Genomic DNA, 21,342 nt, shown 5'->3' with positions numbered 1-21,342 from the left:
AATTATCCTGCAGGTACCAATCCCAGGATTTTTTCTCTACATGCCTCTGAAGATATAGTAGTAAATAAAAGAAAATAAATTATCCTTTGGGATGAGGAAGACAGAGGATAAACAACATTAATAAACTAAATGATGTTTAGGTAGTGATTTTTGATATGAAGAAAAGCAAAAATATCAAAGAAAACAGGGGAGGGAAATAGGATGAATCCATAATTAGGATTGCAATTTTAAATATAATTGACTTGAAAAAGCTTGAGAGGGTTACATGAAAGGCTAAAGTTAGTGCTGTCTTTTCTACCTACCTCAGTTGGAAGAGCTTGCCATTGTTTGTTTAACACACATTTATGTAGATCCATGTATACCAATGGTGTACAGATAACAATCCACTTAATCCACACAAGGATACTAGGGGACATATTCTATTGTCATTTTGTAGATGGAAAAACAAAATGCAATGAAAGTAAACAAGTTGTCTAAGTTTTTACAATCAGTTAATGGTGGAGATGGGAATTAAACCTAAACAGCTTAACTCCAGAAGGTTCTAAATATTTTTAGTTGCTTTTTGAGAAATGGATATATCACTATATACACCTCACTTTGTTGAGGATTTCCTTGAATGGTACACAGTACCCTATTTCTATTAATATGGCCTCTTCTCTCACTTCTCAATTATGCAATTATAAATTAACAGGGATTTATGTTTTGCTGCCTAGTAAAAAGTGATAAAACCAGGCATGGTGGAGCATGCCTATAATCCCAGCAGCTTGGGAGGCTGAGGCAGGAGGATCAAGAGTTCAAAGCCAGCCTCAGTAAAAGCAAGGTGCTAAGAAACTCAGTGAGACCCTTTCTCTAAGAAAAATACAAAATAGGGCTGGAGATGTGGCTCAGTGATTGAGTAACCAGAGTTAAATCCCTAGTATCAAAAAAAAAATGGGAGATGAAAAATATACTATTTATTGGATGTCTATTTCATCTGGTTAAGAATTCTCAAATTTGTCTCTGAAATCATGGATTATTCCAAAAAATGATTGAAGTTAAATTTTTAAACAAGACAAAAAAATTTTATAAGATGTGAATTTTCAAGGCTCTTTCTTCCAGATTTATAATCATCAACCATGTCAATATTTCAGAAATTTTGGGAAGTCCTGTTTATACACACACACACACACACACACACACACACACACACACACACACACTGTTTCTCAGACAATGGGTCTCTCTTTCTCAGCAGCACCTGCTAACACCCAAACACACCTAAGATGCCTAGTGTTCCAGGAGCCCTGATCAACAATCAGACCTGAGTTATGAATCAAACTGCTTTTCAAAATTGAAATTAGTTCTATTTGAAAACTGAAACTAGGGAGCCATTGCATGTAAAAGATATAAATGTATTTGATCTTAATTTCATTAAATTAAAAAAAGTGTGTGTGGGGTGGGTAAAGAAGAAAGTACTTTTTTTTTGCTTATTATTAGACTAAAAACATATTGTAGGAGAAAAATGGTTTTGTTTACTTAATTAATTGACACATTAGCTTTCTTTTTGTTACTAATTTGACTGGTATGTTTTCAAATATTCCTGATGTGACTTCACTGACTCAGTAGGTCAGTATTTAGCAAACATCTACTGTGCATTTAATATTTAGTGTCATTTCTGTAACCCTGATCATTTCACAACTGCAATTCCATTTAACAAAATTGGCCTCTCTTTTTATGAACCAGAGTTCTTAGTTGTAAATATCAGGAAGCTTCTCAGGCTGATTTAATCAGAAAAGGAATTTACTGAAAGGAACATGAGCAACCCAGCTGAGCAAGCAGCAGCATTCAAGTTGGGGAGGATACCATCAGGGCCACAGCAAATACCACCACAACTCCTCAGTGAAATTGAGGTAATCACTGCTACCTTTAGTCCCAGGATACGGTCACCACGGCATCACCTCTGACAAGGCTTCCAGTGGACACTGGGGCATTACTGAAGCTACCCAAAGACCTGGGTGGGAATATTCAATGAGCCCAACCCCTAAATATCAAAAAGAACCCCCCCACACACATACAAATATATATATATATATATATACACACACACACACACACACACACACATACACACACACACACACACACACACACATATATATATATTATATATATATATATTATATATATATATATATATATATATAATTTGATCATTGTACATCAAAATATAGAAGGTAGAGGTTTAGTTCCCCAGAATCCAAGGTGAACAAATATTTTTATGACCTGTAATAATATTGCTATTATTGCTATCATATTTATTGTTTTAATTTTTACTTTAGAATATAAGCAAGCATATCATTAGTTTCACAGGGGATTTGTGAGATTTGGTGTAAAAATATAAGCATGGTTCCTTAAGAAAGGTCAGAACACCAGCTAGGCTTTGCATGGGCTTTGAGTTTTCCCCTCTCTCCCTTCCTTCCTTCCTTCCTCTTCCTTCCTCCCTTTCTTTCTTTCCCTTTTTCTCTTTCCCTCTTTCTCTCGGCTCTTTCACTAAACTACAAATATTATATTAGATTTGAATAGATAAGTAATATTGTAATCCCACTGACACTTCAAAGTCTTTTTCCCAAAACATATACTGCAGAAGTTTGAATAAAAATCTTAGCAATCAATCTCCTTACATTTTATCAGGTGAAGACAGTTTGTAAATACAGTGAATGAGTAAAATATATGACATGATGTAATTAATAATGTTACTAAATAATCATAATGAGTATTATATACTTTCAGTAGTTCTCTGTTTCCAAGTGTATGATGTGTCAAATTTTACCATATTGTATTGACATTATAAATAAATTTCTTGTAAAATGTTAAAGTTTATAAATGATATGGAAAAACAGAAAAGTAGTGTAGAGTATCTTGTTTGTATTGGTTTCTTACAAAGAATGATGGTAATCCTTAGGTTTTCAGACTTTTGTTAAAGGACCTATGGAAAGGGTTTTAAGACTATAAAATTGAACCAGACAGAGTGGCATATGTCTGTAATCCCAGAAACTCGAGAGACTAAGGCTGGAGGTTCACAAGTTTGAGGCTAGCCTCAGCAGCTTAGTGTGACCCTGTCTCAAAATTTATTTTTTATTTTTTAGAAAGGGCTGAGGAGGGGGTGGGGTCATAGCTTAGTGGTACAGCAATTGCCTAGTACATGTAAGGCACTGGGTTCGATCCTCACCACCACATAAAAATAAATAAAGGTAACATGTCCATCTGAACTAAAAAAAAATTACAAAAAGAAAGAAAGAAAAGAAGGGCGGGCCAAGGATGTAGTTTAGTGATACACTGTCCCTGGTTTCTTCCCCAGTACTGTAAAAATTATAAAATTGTCAGTATTCATCAATAATTATAAATAAAATTTCATTAATAAATAACAACCTTATATGATACCAAAGAAAATCAACTTTGGATTGTGTATATTTTGTTTTTCTTTTTCTCTGAATGTGTTTATCTCAAATCTAGCTGGGATCATGACATACAGGTGAACTTGTATTCTCTCAATTCCCATCCCTAATTGATATTGAATTATAAACTTTCTTCAATGTTGTTATGGACATAGTATGTTTCATTGCTAACTGTTTTTCAGACATTTTATATGGAATCTTGCACAAGTTTTACTTTTTGTGATCTCTTCATCTAACAATATTTCTTCCATCACAAAAATCAGCTGAGTTAAACAAACACAGAAAACTTTCTTTATGAGATTGGTTCAATTTGATGTGGTTTGTAAAGCCCATCCCATTCTAATGGGAATTAAACTGAACAATTTGAAGAAATTATTAATTCATCAAAGATGCCCATATGCCTGCAGATGGAAGTAAAAAATCAGAGAATGATGTCATCACACATCATAGAGCTTTTGAAAAACTCTGCTGAACACTGAGGAGACAATTAGAGTTGAAAAGGGTGATCTTAATATTACTACAAAAATGTTTTGATCTCCTTGAACCACACTTTGTGAACTGTTATATCAGAACCAGAGAGTAGTCCGTTTTGATGGGATAATACATTCATGTGGATTTAATTTCAAAAATTATAGGATGAAATGTAGTGATAAGTTTGCCCAACAGGTCATCATCTCTCCTCCCAGAGGCTGTTAATACTATTTGTTTTATGTTTAAATGTATGTAAGACTGGTGTGATGTTGACATGATTTAAATGTAATACCCCTTTTATATAAAATGAAGCCTTCAATCATGTTTTGCCATGCTTCACTATTCTGAAACATAACAATGTATCCTGAATATCTTTCACATAAAGAGCTTCCCTGTTCTTTATGTTTCCATATTCCATCCTATGTATGTAGCATGATTTATTTAATTAGTTCCTTACTGATGGGCAGTTATATCCTCCCTTTTTAAATTAACACAAACCCTGGCTTCTATGAATATACTTTGAATATTCTATGAATATCCTTTTAAAACTCACTAAATATATCTGGCTTCACTGCCTGCAGTAGGAATTACTGGTTCAAAACTTCTGTGCATTTAAACATAACTGTTATCAAACTGCCCTCTAAGTTGTAGCAGTTTGCCTGGCTTGCAATCCCTGAAAGCATTAGTTTCCTTTCCCACTTTGTCAGGATCAATTAGTATGAACAAAATGCTTAATTTTCATAATTTTTATTTTTTAACTTGCCTTGCTTAATGACCTTTCTCATTCAAGTAAGGTAATTCACTTAAAATCAAAAGTAGAAGATTTATACAAGAATTGGGAATTAATTTAATGAACCCATATTTATCATTATGGTGGGAGTTCTTGATACTTAAAGGGGCCGTTACAAAAGTTTTACTTAAAAAGGGAGACAATAGATAGAAAGTTAGGTGGTCCTGGGTATGTAGCGTCTTGGAATCTGTACTTCAGAAGTAGGGAAAGCAGGAGTATGTAAAAAACACCCCATATTTGGAAGAATTCAGATCAGATAGAATAAACTATTGAATTAATAAATAATGTATAAATCATATTTTCAACTATTGTGAATGATAATAGTTTTATGCAGAGGAAAATGCAGAGAACTAGGGATTTTTTTTAATGATCTGATTGATGCTCATTTTGTGCACTATTGCTCACCCCAGTGCTATTCTCCACATTCCCCTCTTGCCCACAAATCACTTTCCCAACCTCTCCTCCCTTCTGCATTGTTGAGGGTCAGATCGGATTCAGTGTAGCATGCTGAATGTTTATGAAAGTGTACCTCTGGGATCCACGTTTGAGGAAGGAGAAGAAGGAAGCAGGAGTGGGCAGGAGCTGGAGAGCTGTGGTATAGACCCAGGGAGGGGGTTATCCTTGCCAGAGTATAGGAGCTGAAATCCGTGTTCAGGATGATCTTTCGTTGGGCTGAAATGGCCAGGCCCTTTCATTTGTGCAAGATCAGTCACCGCATGTGCCAACCCAAGAAAGGCAAGCTTTGGGCTGACTGTTCTGTGCAACTGAAGCATTGACTGAAAGAATTGAAAGCTGATGTGAGTGCCCCAGCCCCTTCAATGAACAGATGCCCAGGTAGCCAAATGTAGTATCAGTCTCAAGTACCGATGCAGTCACTCAACAAACATTATTTACACTAAAATAGATGTGATTAAAGCAAATGTTTACCAGGATATTTCATCCTATCATGAGAACAATAAATGAGCCAAATTATAGGAATGGTTATAGCTTTAGAATCAGGCAGACCTAAACTTAAGCCTTTCTACTGCCCCTTCTATTAAGTTGTTTCATCTATAGTGTGTGATGGTGATGATGATGCCTATTCCATGAGGATATAATACGAATTAAGTGTTACATTTTATACAGTTTCACTCAGTTCCTACAGCAAGGATTCAGCAATGATCCTTTAAAGGATGATGATAATTGTAATTATAACTTGATTTACTTTGTATTTATTTTAAGACATAATATTTATAGATTTTATAGGGTTTGTTATGGTAATTCAATATGAATATGTAATGTATAATAATTATATCAGGGTAATAAGCATTTTTATCTCTTTACTTTCATAATTTTCAAGTTAATTGAAATTTATCATAGGTAGTTTTAACCTGTAGTTACTAAAGAAGAATCAGAAATACTTACGGGATTAACTTTTAGTTTTATAAAATTTGGTTTGGTGCCAGGAGGAAACAAGAAATGGAGAGGCTTTCCCAGGGCATCTCATTTATATATCTTTGATTCATTTAGCAGTCCTTGTTGTGTTATTATGTCATTCTTCCATTTTTTAAAATGTTTAGAATTTTAACTGAAATAGTAATTGTACATATTTATGGGGTACAGTGTTACGCTTCAATACATGTGTAAAATGTATAATGATTAGATAAGGGTAATTTTAATATCCAGTACTTTTCCCATTGTGCTGGAAACATTGAGCATCCTTTCAATTAGCTATTTGGAAGTATACTATTAATTATTGTCAACCATAGTCACCCTATTGTGTCATAGAAATTTTGAGATTATTTCTACTATTCAACCATAGTCCTGTATCACGTAACCATACTCTGTTCATCTCCTGTGCCAAATATGTTATATTCATAGATATTTTTAAAAATGTATGATCTTTTTGAGTTCCTGTGTTCTCCAATGTATATTTCTAGAAGTATACTTTGTATATATTGTGTACTTCCAGAAGTACACAAAGATGGGTCTGTGTATACCTTGAAAAAATACTGATACTGATTATGATTATCTGAACTCCACTCCCAGGACCTCAGGTTTCTTTTTTTTCTGGAATGGGTGGTGGGTCTCCAATGGATGCTAAGTGGTTGAGAACATGAACTGTTCTTTAACAAATCAAAACCAAGAGAAAGAATAACTTATGCTGTTTCATCAAAGAATAAGGGACTGGGGTGAGCAGAGAGAAAACAATAGAAGTTTTCCATTTGAAGTGAATGAACAAGGCCTGATGGATTCATCCAGGTAAAAAGGAGGCAGGTTAAGGAATGGGGTCTTTATTACATCTGATTGTGCCACATTTTGGGGGGAGAAGTCCACATTAAAAGTTCCAGACCAGTAGAGAAAATGATATCAAATGCTCTCATTGGATTAGAACAATTTGGTTAATCCAGTGATGATTTTGAATTGTGCAGAGAGTTTGCATTTCAAAAGGAGAAGAGCAGATAAGGGTAATTTTTAGAAATGCTTGGGCCTGCTAGATAGTCTGGACTAAATCCACCCCCATCCTTAAAAGGATTCAAGGTACTTTTGTATAGTGTATATCATTGCTTGAATCACCTGGAAAATCAGTGAGGGGCATTTTCCAGATTTCATTCCATACCTGATATCTCCTGATTCTTCTAATCTATAGCTTCTCTTGCTCATTGGATTTGTTTCCACCCATACTCTCTTGAGGGTGAATCCCATTAGTTTTTCTATCATCCTGTGTACCTACCACAAATCTTTCAACACAAAACTCTAGATGTGTTTATGACTTTCATGGAGGAAAAAACTCAAACAGGCAAAATATGATCTTCAGATTATATTCAATGAAAGGATATATATTTCCTCATTTACTCTGTTGGGAGCACCAAATTACTATTAATAGATTGTTTGGTGGTATGCTCATGCCTCAGAAAACCCAGCAAAATAGTCATACTGTAGATAAACATATCTAATAGAAGAAACTAACTGATGATAATCAGGACTCTTAAAGTGAAATTGTAGCTCTGTATTTACATTGAGACCACTTTGTAGGACTATTCAAACAGGAAGTCTTTAAGTACGACATTAATAATTTGGGGTTCTCATATACAATACTTTAAAAACAATTCAATTACTTGGCTTTCAAAAATTGTTCCTACATGTCACATCTAACTTTAATCACTAAGTGATTAAAAACATAAAACAGATTAATGCGGAGGACATTTCGAAAGCAAACCTGATTCAACAACATTCTAGACACTCCCACTGGGATTCATGAGAAAATCCAAACTTTCATCTTTTCCACCTACAATTGAAAAGCTATGAAATTTAGATGAAAGAAAAAAGAACAAATCACTTAAAATAAGACAATTTGATCTGGGGTTGAAGCTCAGTGGTAGAGTGCTTGCCTGACATGGGTGAGGCACTGGGTCTAATCCTCAGTACCACATAAAAATAAATAAATAAAATAAAGGTATTGAGTCTTTCTACAACTAAAAATATCTACAAAATAAGAAAATGTGTAAGTGTCTTAACTATTCCTCAAAAACTGCTCTTTCTTCCTCAGAATTAAAATGAAATATTATCATACAAAACCCACTTAACTTGTATTGTCATCAAATAAAACTTTCTCCAAATAAGCCTTTCTTCTCATAATAATGTTTTTTAATAAATGCAGTACAAGCCAGGTACAGTGGTGTGTGCCTGTAATCCCTGCCACTCAAGAGGCCAAAGCAGGAGGATTCCAACTTGGAGGCCAGCCTGGAAAAGTGAGTGAGAATTTGTCTCAAAATAAAAAATTGAAAGGGCTGGTAATGTAGCCCAAGAGTAGAGTAGTACCCTTGGGTTCCATCCCCCATACCATGAAATAAAATAAAATAAAATAAAATAAAATAAAATAAAAGCAGTAAAAGGCAAGTACATTTTAAATGTGGTTAAATTCTTTTCTCCCCCAAAACTGCCACCATAGTCCTGTACATCTTTTCACTGCCCAAACATATGGAATACAAGCTGCTGTGCTCTTCTGTGGCCTAGTCTCTTTAACATCTTCATAGGACAATCAAAGTAACCAATATAAACTGAAAATCTTACACTAATTATCTTTTGTATCTTAAATATTATAACTTCTCAAAAAAAGTGAAACCTTTTCATATCCTTCTTTTCTAACCAGTCTTATCTGGAATATTTACATGCTCACCTTCTAAAGTAAGATGTTAGCATTTGCACAACAGTTTACAGATTCTTTTTCAAGGATGACTAGATCTTGGAGAATAGGGCTTCTACTGTCTTGGATTTCATCTCTACCCTGTGATGGAGTGTTCACATGGGCAATTTTAATTTTGGTGGAACTTCTCAGTTTCCATATTTCTCAGAAACACTGAATGGTTTCATCCATTGAGGGCCTTCACACCATGTTCCCACAGTTTCAGAATAATTTCCATGATCCTTCAAGTGCAAAGGTTTGTTTTAGATTTATCATCATCTTTGTTTTGCAGATGATGAAGCCCAAGCCAAAGACATTAAGTAATCTGTTCAAAGGCTAATTGACAGCAAATTAGTGAAAGAATTAAAAATCCAGTGATCTAACTCCAGATTCTAAGATCCTCTCTATCAGGAGAACTATATTTTACATGTCGAATTCTCAGCTGAAATATCAGAAATATGCCATGATGCACTATCTAAAGTAGGTTTAGCAAACATCTTCCTCTTCTCTTTCTCCCTTTGCTTCTCTTTCATATAACTTATCATAATTTATAATTATTTTTATGACAGTTTGTTCAGTTTTTAAAAAATTTTTCACTAAATCATACCATTTCTGAGGGCAACAATAATAACAAAATCCTAGGCCCAGCACAAATACTGTCCTTTAAACATAAGAAATCATTTAAATGAATTTGTGTTTGAAATAACTGAGAAACTGGTAATTGTTTTTTATTGTTGGTATTGTTTTTAAGGTTTTCACGCGCGCTCGAGTGCGCATGTGTGTGTGTGTGTGTGTGTGTGTGTGTATGTGTGTATGTGTATGCATTTGGCATGAAAGAGAATCTTGCAATATGATTGCTATTATTAGAGTGAAAGTTAGAAAATAACAATCAGAGTTTTTTTGTAATGCAGAAGATAAATCAATTATTTTCTATCATTACAATTTTTCTTTTCTCTCCCTAATTTACCAGGATTCCTTTATTCTTGTGCTTCTTCAAACCTTCCATTTGTAACGAGTTTCTGACACGGTGTTTCATCAAAAATTTGACTCTTGAAATATTTCAAAATGAGGTCTATAGAATAGACAGAATATATCCTTCAGTTGAATTGATTTGGAAATATTGAATGGATGCTTTGAGTGAAGGATTTTTTAAGAACCATCAGTTAACAAACAGTACCGATGTACAAGAGGGAATGCTAGAAAGTGTGGTAGGTGATTAAAAAGGAGTGGAGTGCAGCATTGATCTGACAGACCATAGCCAGTAGAAACATTCCTGCATGTTGGCCTATTTCTCTTGGAAATGTGTCTGAGATGAAATGAAGCATCCTTTGCTTTACACAAAGCAAATAACTCAGCAAGGTGACAGTTTAGTGTTCTGTCTCCATGACCTTGAAGTCAAGAGTATGAAATAAAAGGTAAAAATTTGTATAAACTTGAAAACATAAAAGTAAGATAATTTAAAATATATGAACCTTTATATTATCTCTAATTAACATGTCTCTTTTTTCCATAAGAAAGGTAAGATAAAACTACAAAATGTTCATTTGAAGGGATGGGAGAAGAAATGAAGAAAGGAAATGAGGAAATACATCCACACTATTCCCCTATGTGGGAAGAGACAGAATTACAAAGAATAAAGACATATTAAAATACAGTGCCTTTAGTTCATTGTTAAACTTACTATATAGATTTTAAGTTATTAGAAATTGTGACACCAGTGGGAAAAGTCGAAGTTGTCTCTGTTTTTGTCTGAAATAAAGGTCAAAGTCAAATTGTACTGGACATTGAAGTGAACATCACATGCCAAGGGTCCCTCCCTTTAGAGAGTACAGGGATTATCTGAGGACTAACTTCATGTGGAAGAGAAATATTTGCACATTGCTAAAACCATTCTCTTTTCAACTGAGCAGAAGAGTAATGAGCTACCTGTGGGAACAGGTAGCTCATTACTACGTTTTGACTTATAATGCCTCTTATTTATATCATTTGTAAAAATTTAGGAATTGCAAAAGAAGTTAAAAATACCTTCATTGAATTTCAACTTTCATAATATTTATTTATTTATTTATACATACATATTGTTTTTTTTCCATCAAAAATTTGACTGACATTTTATATGAAGAGTTCAAAGTACCAGAAAGTCACTAAGAAGAAGGCTTGAACATTGGATAAAAAGACAACCTTGAACTAATTTTAAGGTTTGCAATTAGCACAGATCACAGAGTGGCAAGTAAAAGTTTTAATGATAGACTGCCCCAGGCCTTGAGGTAAATTATGCATAATTATTCATAACTGCTATTTTTGGCTTGCCTGATTTGTCCTAGACCTCTGGCTGAGGAAACAATTTGAAATAATTAGTGTACTGGTGCATTGACAATGATGAATGAATTGACTACTTCTTTTGCCAAACATGGGTCTTGATAGGAAGCAGATAACTTTAGCAACTGTGGTATTTTGTTTTGGATCTCTGAAAATGGAGTTTATGTTGTTTCCTACAGTTTTCATAGGTTGTTTCTTAAGTCACTTTCTAAAGTCCTCTGCCATAAAAAGGGTTTGATTAAAATCAAAAACAAAATAAAAAGAGCTTTCTATGGCCATAAAACATCTAATTCCTTATTTACTTATACTTAATGTTTGCATATATACTGTTGAGAGTTGAAACTGTGGGTATACTAAGTATAATTTCATAGTAATTAAGAAACTTTCATTAAATATAAATTTTATGGAAAGTTTTTTCATAGTATATTAGATCAAACCTATATTTAAGAAAAAAGTATGGGTAATAAACCAAATGTAAGGTTTTTTGAAATATATTTTAAATAGGTAATACATAGAATACTTAGTAATTTATCTAAATATCTGTTTTATAAATAACAAAGTAAATATTTATCCATATGTTGCATTCCTATTCCTGAAATATTATCTTTATATTTATTAGTATAAAAATAATTTTCAAAGGCAATAAATAAATTTGTTGAAATAGAAATAGTTGTGTAATTGTCTGCAGTATCAAAAGATAAAGGAGGAGAAAAATTGAAGTAAAAATTTCAGAGTCGTATTTTTACTTCATTGTGTACAAATACTTTAAAGCTCATTTCTTAATTAAGCAAATATTCAGAAACACAATATATTCACATTTTCAGTAGAATATACACTGACAATCATTTCTGTCTGAAGACAATTGTCTCTTGGCTGGAGGTTTGGACACACAGCCAGGCAATCTTTGTTTTGGTGAAAAAGCTTCATGCATTTGGGTCACCTGAATACAAAATTAGACTTCTTTTTCCTAATACCATGAAGTAATTTAAATGTATAAGAATACAATTTAAAACCTCAAAAATCTATCCTACTTGCATTTTATCACTCTTTTAATTAGATGTTATTTTCTTTACTTGTAAAGGCATCCAAATTTGCAAATTTTCTTATAGGTACCATACACACATTTCAGGTAGGAAAAAAAATCATACTTGTATTACATATGCATATTATAGTTGAATGTTAGCTTGCTTCAGAGACATTGTAACTAATTCAGTCATCATTTTTTTATGACTTTTAACATGTCAAAATTGTTTAAATGAAGATATATATATATATATATATATATATACACTTAAATGAAATTTTAAATAATCTACATATAAAATATATTAACTAATTTGTTTATCTTCAATTAAACAACCCTTTTGTGTAACTCCCCCTAAATATGGAGGGGAAAAGGAACATATGTGACCATCTATTTTTTTGTATGTGTATTATCAGATAGCATATATATAGATAATGATAGACTTCTGAACTTGAAAAACCTGATTTTGCAGGATCACAAAGCGATAAAAAGAGGGGTTGCTCTGAAGTTCATTCTCTTGCAATTTTATTCTTTGTTTTGAACACCCCAATGTAATTTGTCTTGTTTCACTGGGATGTAAACACCACTTCAAAGCCTTAATTTTGGTTTCTGATTCACATTTTCTGATAGCAGAAGTTGTATCTAAAAATTCACTATACCTAAAGGACTTTGTTAATCCACATGTAATATCAATGCTAATTTACACTCATGAGTAAATGAATGTCCAGGAAATGGTACTAAAATGAATCATTTTTAATGGTAATCCCATAATGTAATCCTTAAAGGTAATTCCATAAGGTAACTGCAGGTCATAATCAAATGAATGGCTTTCAGAGTCAACAACTCTTATGAATTGAGCTTATGCCTCATAAAAGAATGACTTATTCACAGACTAGAATTATTAAAGCTTAAACCTGGAGATTCTTGGCTTAGTCTGTGACATAGCTTTAGTTCATTCTCCTAATAAATAGTTTGCTATACAGTATTACATTAGATCAAATCTCCCAGGAAACTAATACCTGGCTCTTGGCCCTGGCTGAAATGAACAACAGAATCCAATAGTGGATTTTAGACTCTCTTTGGAATGCACACAATGTGGGTGTCAGATGCACCCAAAGAGTGTATAACATATGAACTGCTATCTTCTACAGTTTTCTTCTGTGACAGTGTTTTTTTGTGGGAACTATATTGAAAACACAGCAAGAGGATAGTGAGATCCCCAATCCCAAACAGAAATATTGAATACTCAATAATGGTTTATAATAAAAAATAAATTTCAACATGGTGTTATAGAATGCTAACACTTGGAAATTTTTAGACCCTTCAGTAAGAAGAAATAAAATGAACAATATATATGAAAGCACTTTGTACATTGTAAAATGTGATAATGTTTCAGTTATAAATATTGCCTAGAGTGAAGTTTGTTAGTTTGCTGTTCCTCTAACTAATCATTAAAATTAAGCATTTTTTAATATTTCATAATATTTATAATTTGAAAACAAATGTTTTCTTTTTATAATTATTTTCAAAAATGACACACTAATACTTTTGATCTGCTGGATAAAGTGAGCAAAACTTGAAGAGATTCAACTCTAAGAAGAGGATTCACTTTAATACCATTTCCTGAACATTCATTTACTCATGAGTATAAATTAGCCTTGATATTCATGTGAGTTTCAATGTTCTAAACTTACAAAAATTGTTTAAAATACTGTATAAGGTAGAAAGTATTTTACCCAATAAAGTGTGTTGTTATATGGAAAGTTTACCTACTTCTATGGTATGTTGCTTGTGACAGAATTTAAAATTAGGTTATTATATTTTTCCAAGTCCTCTTCATCAGGAGCCAGGAAGATTCAATTTTTCACAGTTCAATATTTAAATCTATGGGAACAATAAATTGACTGAATATCACTAATCAGTACTCAAGTAAGTGCTGCTGTCAGAAGCAATGAATTCTGATGAACAATGTAGCAGACAGTGAAGATGATAGGTTTTTATTCTTATGATAGCACAAATTGGTGCTTAATTCTGATGCTTATATTGAATGAATGTGGTAGAAAATAATATTGCAAACTATTTTACATTTATTTTATTTCATAGAAATGGCAAATGATAATGGGGAAGAAAACAGTTTCTACCATTAGTGAGAATTGTTTACACATTTCTGAATTGCTTCAGGGTATCACTGTAGAGCTTGTTTTGGAAATGGCATATTTTTCCTTGTGATGTGATTTTTCATTTTTAAAAGTCTGTCATTAAGACAGATTTCAAGGATCTACTATGAAAATCCTTAAAAAAAACAAAACAAAAAAAAAACAAAAAAACGAGGCAGTTGAACAAAGGCAACACCTAACCACTAAAACAAAAGTCCATGTCCTGACTTACCAGAATCAGGAGCCACCTTAAGATCAGAGTAGTCATGTTTAAATACAGGCCTTGTAGAGATTTGCCCATTTTTGATAAAAATTTCCCTTGGGCATTTTTTAAGCCTAACTATTATCTTTCTATAGACAGAAGGCCCCTATTTGGGTGGAAAGCTAGGAAAGTAGTTTCTACTAGATAGGTTGCAATTTCTCCCTCTACTTTTTGTTTCTTCCTTCTCCCTAACCAACTGTCCCTTCCTCTTTCCTCCCCCACCACCCCCTTCAAGTCTGAAGCCATCAATTCATGTATTTAAATGTCCTTGGAAACTGAAAGTAATCTAGAAGGTTATTAGCATATTGTTATAAATGTTAATGGCCTGACACCAAGGATGGGCTTTTTCTTTTATGGGTACTGTTGTGAACATTATGAGTTTAAATGGGGAAAATCTTCCCCATTCAGAGTGTAGCCCTGGCCCTTCATTCACATGTCAGGAGCCCATTGTGTGCCCAAACCTTGTCAGAGGCTTGGAGATGTTTAGTGGCAGCAGCTTGCCATTGAGAGCTGGGAAGAGGGCTGTTGGTATGGGGGAAAGACAGGCCTAAGCAGCCAGGTGGTGGCCAACTGGCCAGTAACTGACAGACAATTTAACCTAACTAGCCTGTACAGTCAGGCCTGCGTTACAAAAGACCCACATGTGTCCTCAGCAAGCTTCATTAACTCTTTTGGCTGAGCTGTACTCCTCTGACATATTAATTAGTTGCAATGCTTTCTCTTGCTCTAACTTAACCTTTCCATTGGTCACTTGATGTGAGTGCGTCTGTTGGAGGCTATGAGAATAATATGTGCGCACAATTATGAGAAGAAAAAATTGTTTTAGGTGGAGGAACATATTCCCTATCATTGGATTGATTTTATATGAAACAGTAATGATAAAGAGAAAATGAGTGACCATTAGCACATCATTCAGAAAGGTGATCTAGTCCATATTGCAAAGAAAAAAAGGACACCAATTAAATGCAAAAGATGTGGATATCAAAGGGTATATAATTACTTTTCTTTTTTTGGTCTTTGCACTATCAATAAAGTAAAAAATTATAAGACAATATTTTGAAGTATTTTAGATTATGTTAATGAACAGAGTGGCCTGACCTTGGAATTATGAATTGATTCAATTTTTTGAGTATTTTTCGCCATCCAAAAAGAATCTTAATGAAAGAAGTTAAATTAAAATTATAAAAGATTTTAGTATTCAGAATTTGTAAGCATATTTAATAGATGCATATGTAGGTGTAGGTATATCTATAATTTTATCTGCTGATAAAGGAATGGGATATTTTCCTCTGTACTCCGAGATATTTTAAGTTTCATAATCAAGTGTTGTATCATGTGAACTGTTACTATGAAAGCATCAAGTATTGAATTTAATGATGGATAAACCTAATTTGTATCTTTGTTTTTCTTATAGAATATTTCTTGGCAGAGATGTTCTATAGATGTAAATTAATTTAGAAAAGTCCAAAGGCCAAAAACACATTTTATATATCTGCTCTTGGTAAGCAATAAATCTTCAGTGTTACTTCTCACAGCAGATCAGTCATCTGTCAAGCCCATTTAGATAGTAAATTTAGCCTTATTTCACCATTTTGTACCTTGTGATTTTTTTTTTCCAGCTGGATCACAGTTTTAAATTACATTTAATTTAATATTCTGAGGGAAATATTAGAACAAAGACAATGTGTCAGTTGTGTATTATTATTAAATGTATAATTGTTTCTAAACAGTGTAAAATTAATAATTCTAAAAGTAGATTTGTCATCCTTTTAAACTGTATTGTGAAAAAATGAGAGAGAAGCTATATTCAAAACTCAATAAGGAACACTGTTTCTGCTTACCTTTTTGAACAACTTAATTATATTATTCCTAGCAGTTGCTGATATGGCTCTTATTCTTGTTTGACTCTATACTAAGCACTTATTAGGCAATTCATAGGTTTGATATAATATTGGTTATTTTTAAGCCACATAGAAAAATAATACACTATCACAATTTAAGAAAAGAAAAAATTATTTCTTCAACATCAGCTGTTGTTTTCTAAACCATTGTGTTCAATAAAACATTACGTGACATCAAAAAATGACGGGCACTTGTCATTGGGCATTAAAGATGTGTCTCTTGCTCAGGTTGCATTCATGAGTGTCACAGTGATTGTTTTGAGAGAAGAAGGTTGATATTGAATATACATTCAAGAAAAAAGCCTTCAGCTAGTACAAAAAACACACGCAAGAAGAATTGTAATGTAGGGATGGGAAGGCATGATACCTTGCCCCATGCATAAGGGTCATAGCCTACACTCCTATAACACTCACTCCTATAACATGTTACATGACAGACGAGCACTGAGAAATGAAGACTCAAGGTCCAAGAAAAGTTGTTTTTATAGATAGGTCCCATGTAGATTAGACAGCTCTGTCAAAATGTGATTGGACCAAAGAATGTGATGCAATGTTCATACACAAAGGGGAAATACAGCATCCTGCCTGTTCAGATCCTTAATGGTCTCTGGGTAGCATTTCCTCCTGGGCAGGACCCTTTGGAAGGAGGGTCTTCCAGGCAGAAGGGAAAAGGAAGAGAGTGCCCTTCCTGGTTTTTATGGCTGTCTTTGGGGAAGAGTGGTTCTCATTTATATTAAAATCTGGCAAAAGAAGAATTCTGGTTTCTAGGACTCACTTCAGGGGAAAAAGAAGGGAAGAAGATAGGAGGGCATGAGGCCAGAAAGATACTTATCTTCCTTCTAAGGCTGCTTCTGAGGACTCCCAATGTCCTTTAGTTTAAAGTTCTCAGCATGCTAGAGTAACATGATTTGGAGAGTATTGTTTTCTGAGCTTCCCATAAATGTTTAAGAAAACTTATTCATGGGAGGGAGTTATGATTGTAATAATTTAATTCATATTCATATTTGATAAGTAACCAAGAATTCTGTGCTTTTTATTGGTGAAAACTATGCCTTCATTATCAAGTTTTCTCATACCTAGGTGTTTTCATATATTTATGCAACAGTAACTTGTAGATGAGATTATTTGTTTCTGGAAGTATATAATTTTCATAATCAGCAAGCAATATGAATAGACCTGATCAAGACAAAGATGTGAGTGTGGTCATAACGAGCATTTAATTATAATTTTTATTAGGGAAATTAGATTTTAAAGTATATTCAAGGGCTTATTATCTGTGGGTATTTGGGTCTGTTTGGGACTGCTTTTTAATCCATTTCTAAACTGCATGTGCACTTAGATAATTTGCATATCACTTCAGGAAGCAAAATTACATAGGTTGATTGATTCTAACTAGTTTCTCTCTCTCTTTCTCTCTTTTTAAAAAAGGAACCCCTTTATCAAATATAAGATAGTTGTAACTTTGTGGATTAGTCTCTGTGTCCTCTATTCTATACCATTGGTCCACCCGCCTGTTTTGGTACCAGTACCATGCTGTTTTTGTCACTATTGCTCTGTAATATAGTTTGAAATCTGGTATCGCTATACCACCTGATTCACACTTCCTGTTTAGAATTTCTTTTGCTATTCTGGGTCTTTTATTTTACCATATGAATTTCATGATTGCTTTATTGATTCCTACAAGAAATGTCGTTGGGATTTTGATTGGCATTGCATTAAACCTATAGAGAACTTTTGGTAATATCGCAATTTTGATGATGTTAGTTCTGCCTATCCATGAACAGGGTATATTTTTCCATCTTCTAAGATCTTCTTCTACTTCTCTCTTTAGGGTTCTGTAGTTTTCATTGTATAAATCTTTCACGTCTTTTGTTAGGTTGATTCCCAAGTATTTTATTTTTTTTGAGGATATTGTGAATGGAGTGTTTTTCCTCATTTCTGTTTCAGAAGTTTTGTCGCTGATATACAGAAATGCCTTTGATTTATGCATGTTGATTTTATATCCTGCCACTTTGCTGAATTCATTTATTAGTTCTAGTAGTTTCTTTGTAGACCCTTTTGGGCCACAAAGTTACAACTATCTTATATTTGATAAAGGGGCTAAAAGCATGCAATGGAGGAAGGATAGCATCTTCAACAAATGGTGCTGGGAAAACTGGAAATCCATATGCAACAAAATGAAACTGAATCCCTTTCTCTCGCCATGCACAAAAGTTAACTCAAAATGGATCAAGGAGCTTGATATCAAATCAGAGACTCTGCGTCTGATAGAAGAAAAAGTTGGCTCTGATCTACATATTGTGGGGTCGGGCTCCAAATTCCTTAATAGGACACCCATAGCACAAGAGTTAATAACAAGAATCAACAAATGGGACTTACTTAAACTAAAAAGTTTTTTCTCAGCAAGAGAAACAATAAGAGAGGTAAATAGGGAGCCTACATCCTGGGAACAAATTTTTACTCCTCACACTTCAGATAGAGCCCTAATATCCAGAGTATACAAAGAACTCCAAAAATTAGACAATAAGATAACAAATAACCCAATCAACAAATGGGCCAAGGACCTGACCAGACACTTCTCAGAGGAGGATATACAATCAATCAACAAGTACATGAAAAAATGCTCACCATCTCTAGCAGTCAGAGAAATGCAAATCAAAACCACCCTAAGATACCATCTCACTCCAGTAAGATTGGCAGCCACTATGAAGTCAAACAACAAGTGCTGGCGAGGATGTGGAGAAAAGGGTACACTTGTTCATTGTTGGTGGGACTGCAAATTGGTATGGCCAATTTGGAAAGCAGTATGGAGATTCCTGGGAAAGCTGGGAATGGAACCACCATTTGACCCAGCTATTGCCCTTCTCGGACTATTCCCTGAAGACCTTAAAAGAGCATACTACAGGGATACTGCCACATGGATGTTCATAGCAGCACAATTCACAATAGCTAGACTGTGGAACCAACCCAGATGCCCTTCAATAGATGAATGGATAAAAAAAATGTGGCATCTATACACAATGGAGTACTATGCAGCAATAAAAAATGACAAAAATCATAGAATTTGCAGGGAAATGGATGGCACTAGAGCAGATTATGCTTAGTGAATCTAGCCAATCCCTAAAAAACAAATACCAAATGTCTTCTTTGATATAATGAGAGCAACTATGAACAGAGCAGGGAGGAAGAGCAGGAAGAAAAGATTAACATTAAACGGAGACATGAGATGGGAGGGAAAGGGAGAGAAAAGGGAAATTGCATGGAAATGAAGGGAGACCCTCATTGCTATACAAAATTACATATAAGAGGTTGTGAGGGGAATGGGAAAATAAACAAGGAGAGAAATGAATTACAGTAGATGGGGTAGAGAGAGAAGATGGGAGGGGAGGGGAGGGGGGATAGTAGGGGATAGGAAAGGTAGCAGAATACAACAATTACTAATAGGGCATTATGTAAAATTGTGGATGTGTAACTGACGTGATTCTGCAATCTGCATTTGGGGTAAAATTGGGGGTTCATAACCCACTTCAATCTAATGTATGAAATATGATATGTCAAGAGCTTTGTAATGTTGTGAACAACCAATAAAAAATTTAAAAAAAAGAGTAAAGCTATGATTAAAAAAAATAAAAATAAAATAAAAAAGGAACCCCTGTCTTAAATGTAAATCAGAATTAATTATTAGCTTTAATTATAGAGTCATAAATTAGAGCTAACAGTCTTAGAGTCACACATGTTAGGGAAATTTTATTCTTCCTTTTTATTTGAACATCAAGTTAAATTATGAAACCTATCAGACCATGTTATCTACAGAGGTAATAATATCTTATGAAGGCAGGGAATTTAGAAAGAAAGAATGTATATTAGTTAATTAAATTATATTTTGATGATTAAAAGATTCTCTGATTCTGTTTTTTTTAATTGAATCAAGCTTTTCAAAATTGATTAATGGAATTTTTCCATTTCCAATGGAAAAAAAAAAAAACATTGAGCATTTTATAAGATAGCTTGGTTGTATCAATGTAACTGGAGGCATGTAATAATAACAATATTCCATTCTGCATAATTCTTTTTTAACTAAACCTAACTTTGGAAATTTGATGACAATAGGTTTTGTAAAGAAAAAAAGGTGAAAAAATTTTTTTATTTGACCCTGAACCTTTCACTAGAGGAAATAAGCAAGGACTATTTGTATTTGGCAATAGAATATTGTTTTTTAAAATGTACTTTTTATTTGATGTTATTCTTAATGATTGCTTAAACAAATTGGATTACATGTCCCAATGGTGCATCATTCAAAGTGTAGTAAAAATAATTTTTGTTTACTAGTACAATTTGCTTCAGGAAAATTTGGAACCACTTTAAGTTGGAAAAGTTTTAATATTTTATGCTATATTTTATATCAGAAATGCCTAGATTGCAAGATCCCTTCCAAGTACAAGCTCTATTCTACTTTATTAAAGTTGTAGAGTTGTTTAAAGCACTAGTTTTTTTTATAGCACATCCTTTTTAAATACTGAAACACAAAAATTGATAAACATAAATATGTCAGCATGTAGGAGTTATTGAAATGTTAACTTTTAAAGATTGACTAAAAAGATGTTGTGTCCGCTGAGAACTAAAAAATAAATATTAAAAATTCTCTCTCTCTCTCTCTCTCTCTCTCTCTCTCTCTCTCTCTCCCCTCTCTCACTCTCTCTTTAAAAAAAAGAAAAGAAAAAAAAGATTGACTAAATTAATAAAATTTTACTTTTATACTATAATTTTTAAACCTCTATATTTAAATGTTCATCATCAAAATAGGTCCATTATAAACATTC

The 21,342-nt window shown here is 33.4% G+C and overlaps 1 protein-coding gene across 1 annotated transcript in view; it reads left to right on the top strand.

Annotated features, from left to right (window-relative positions):
- Positions 1–21,342, top strand: part of EPHA3 (EPH receptor A3) — a 352,568-nt gene that overhangs the window by 45,468 nt on the left and 285,758 nt on the right. The window lies entirely within an intron of this gene.

Source organism: Spermophilus citellus, assembly GCF_964194105.1.
Source record: "Spermophilus citellus genome assembly, chromosome: 7".
Classification (NCBI taxonomy): Eukaryota; Metazoa; Chordata; class Mammalia; order Rodentia; family Sciuridae; genus Spermophilus; species Spermophilus citellus.
This window is presented reverse-complemented; position numbering and strand designations above follow the sequence as displayed.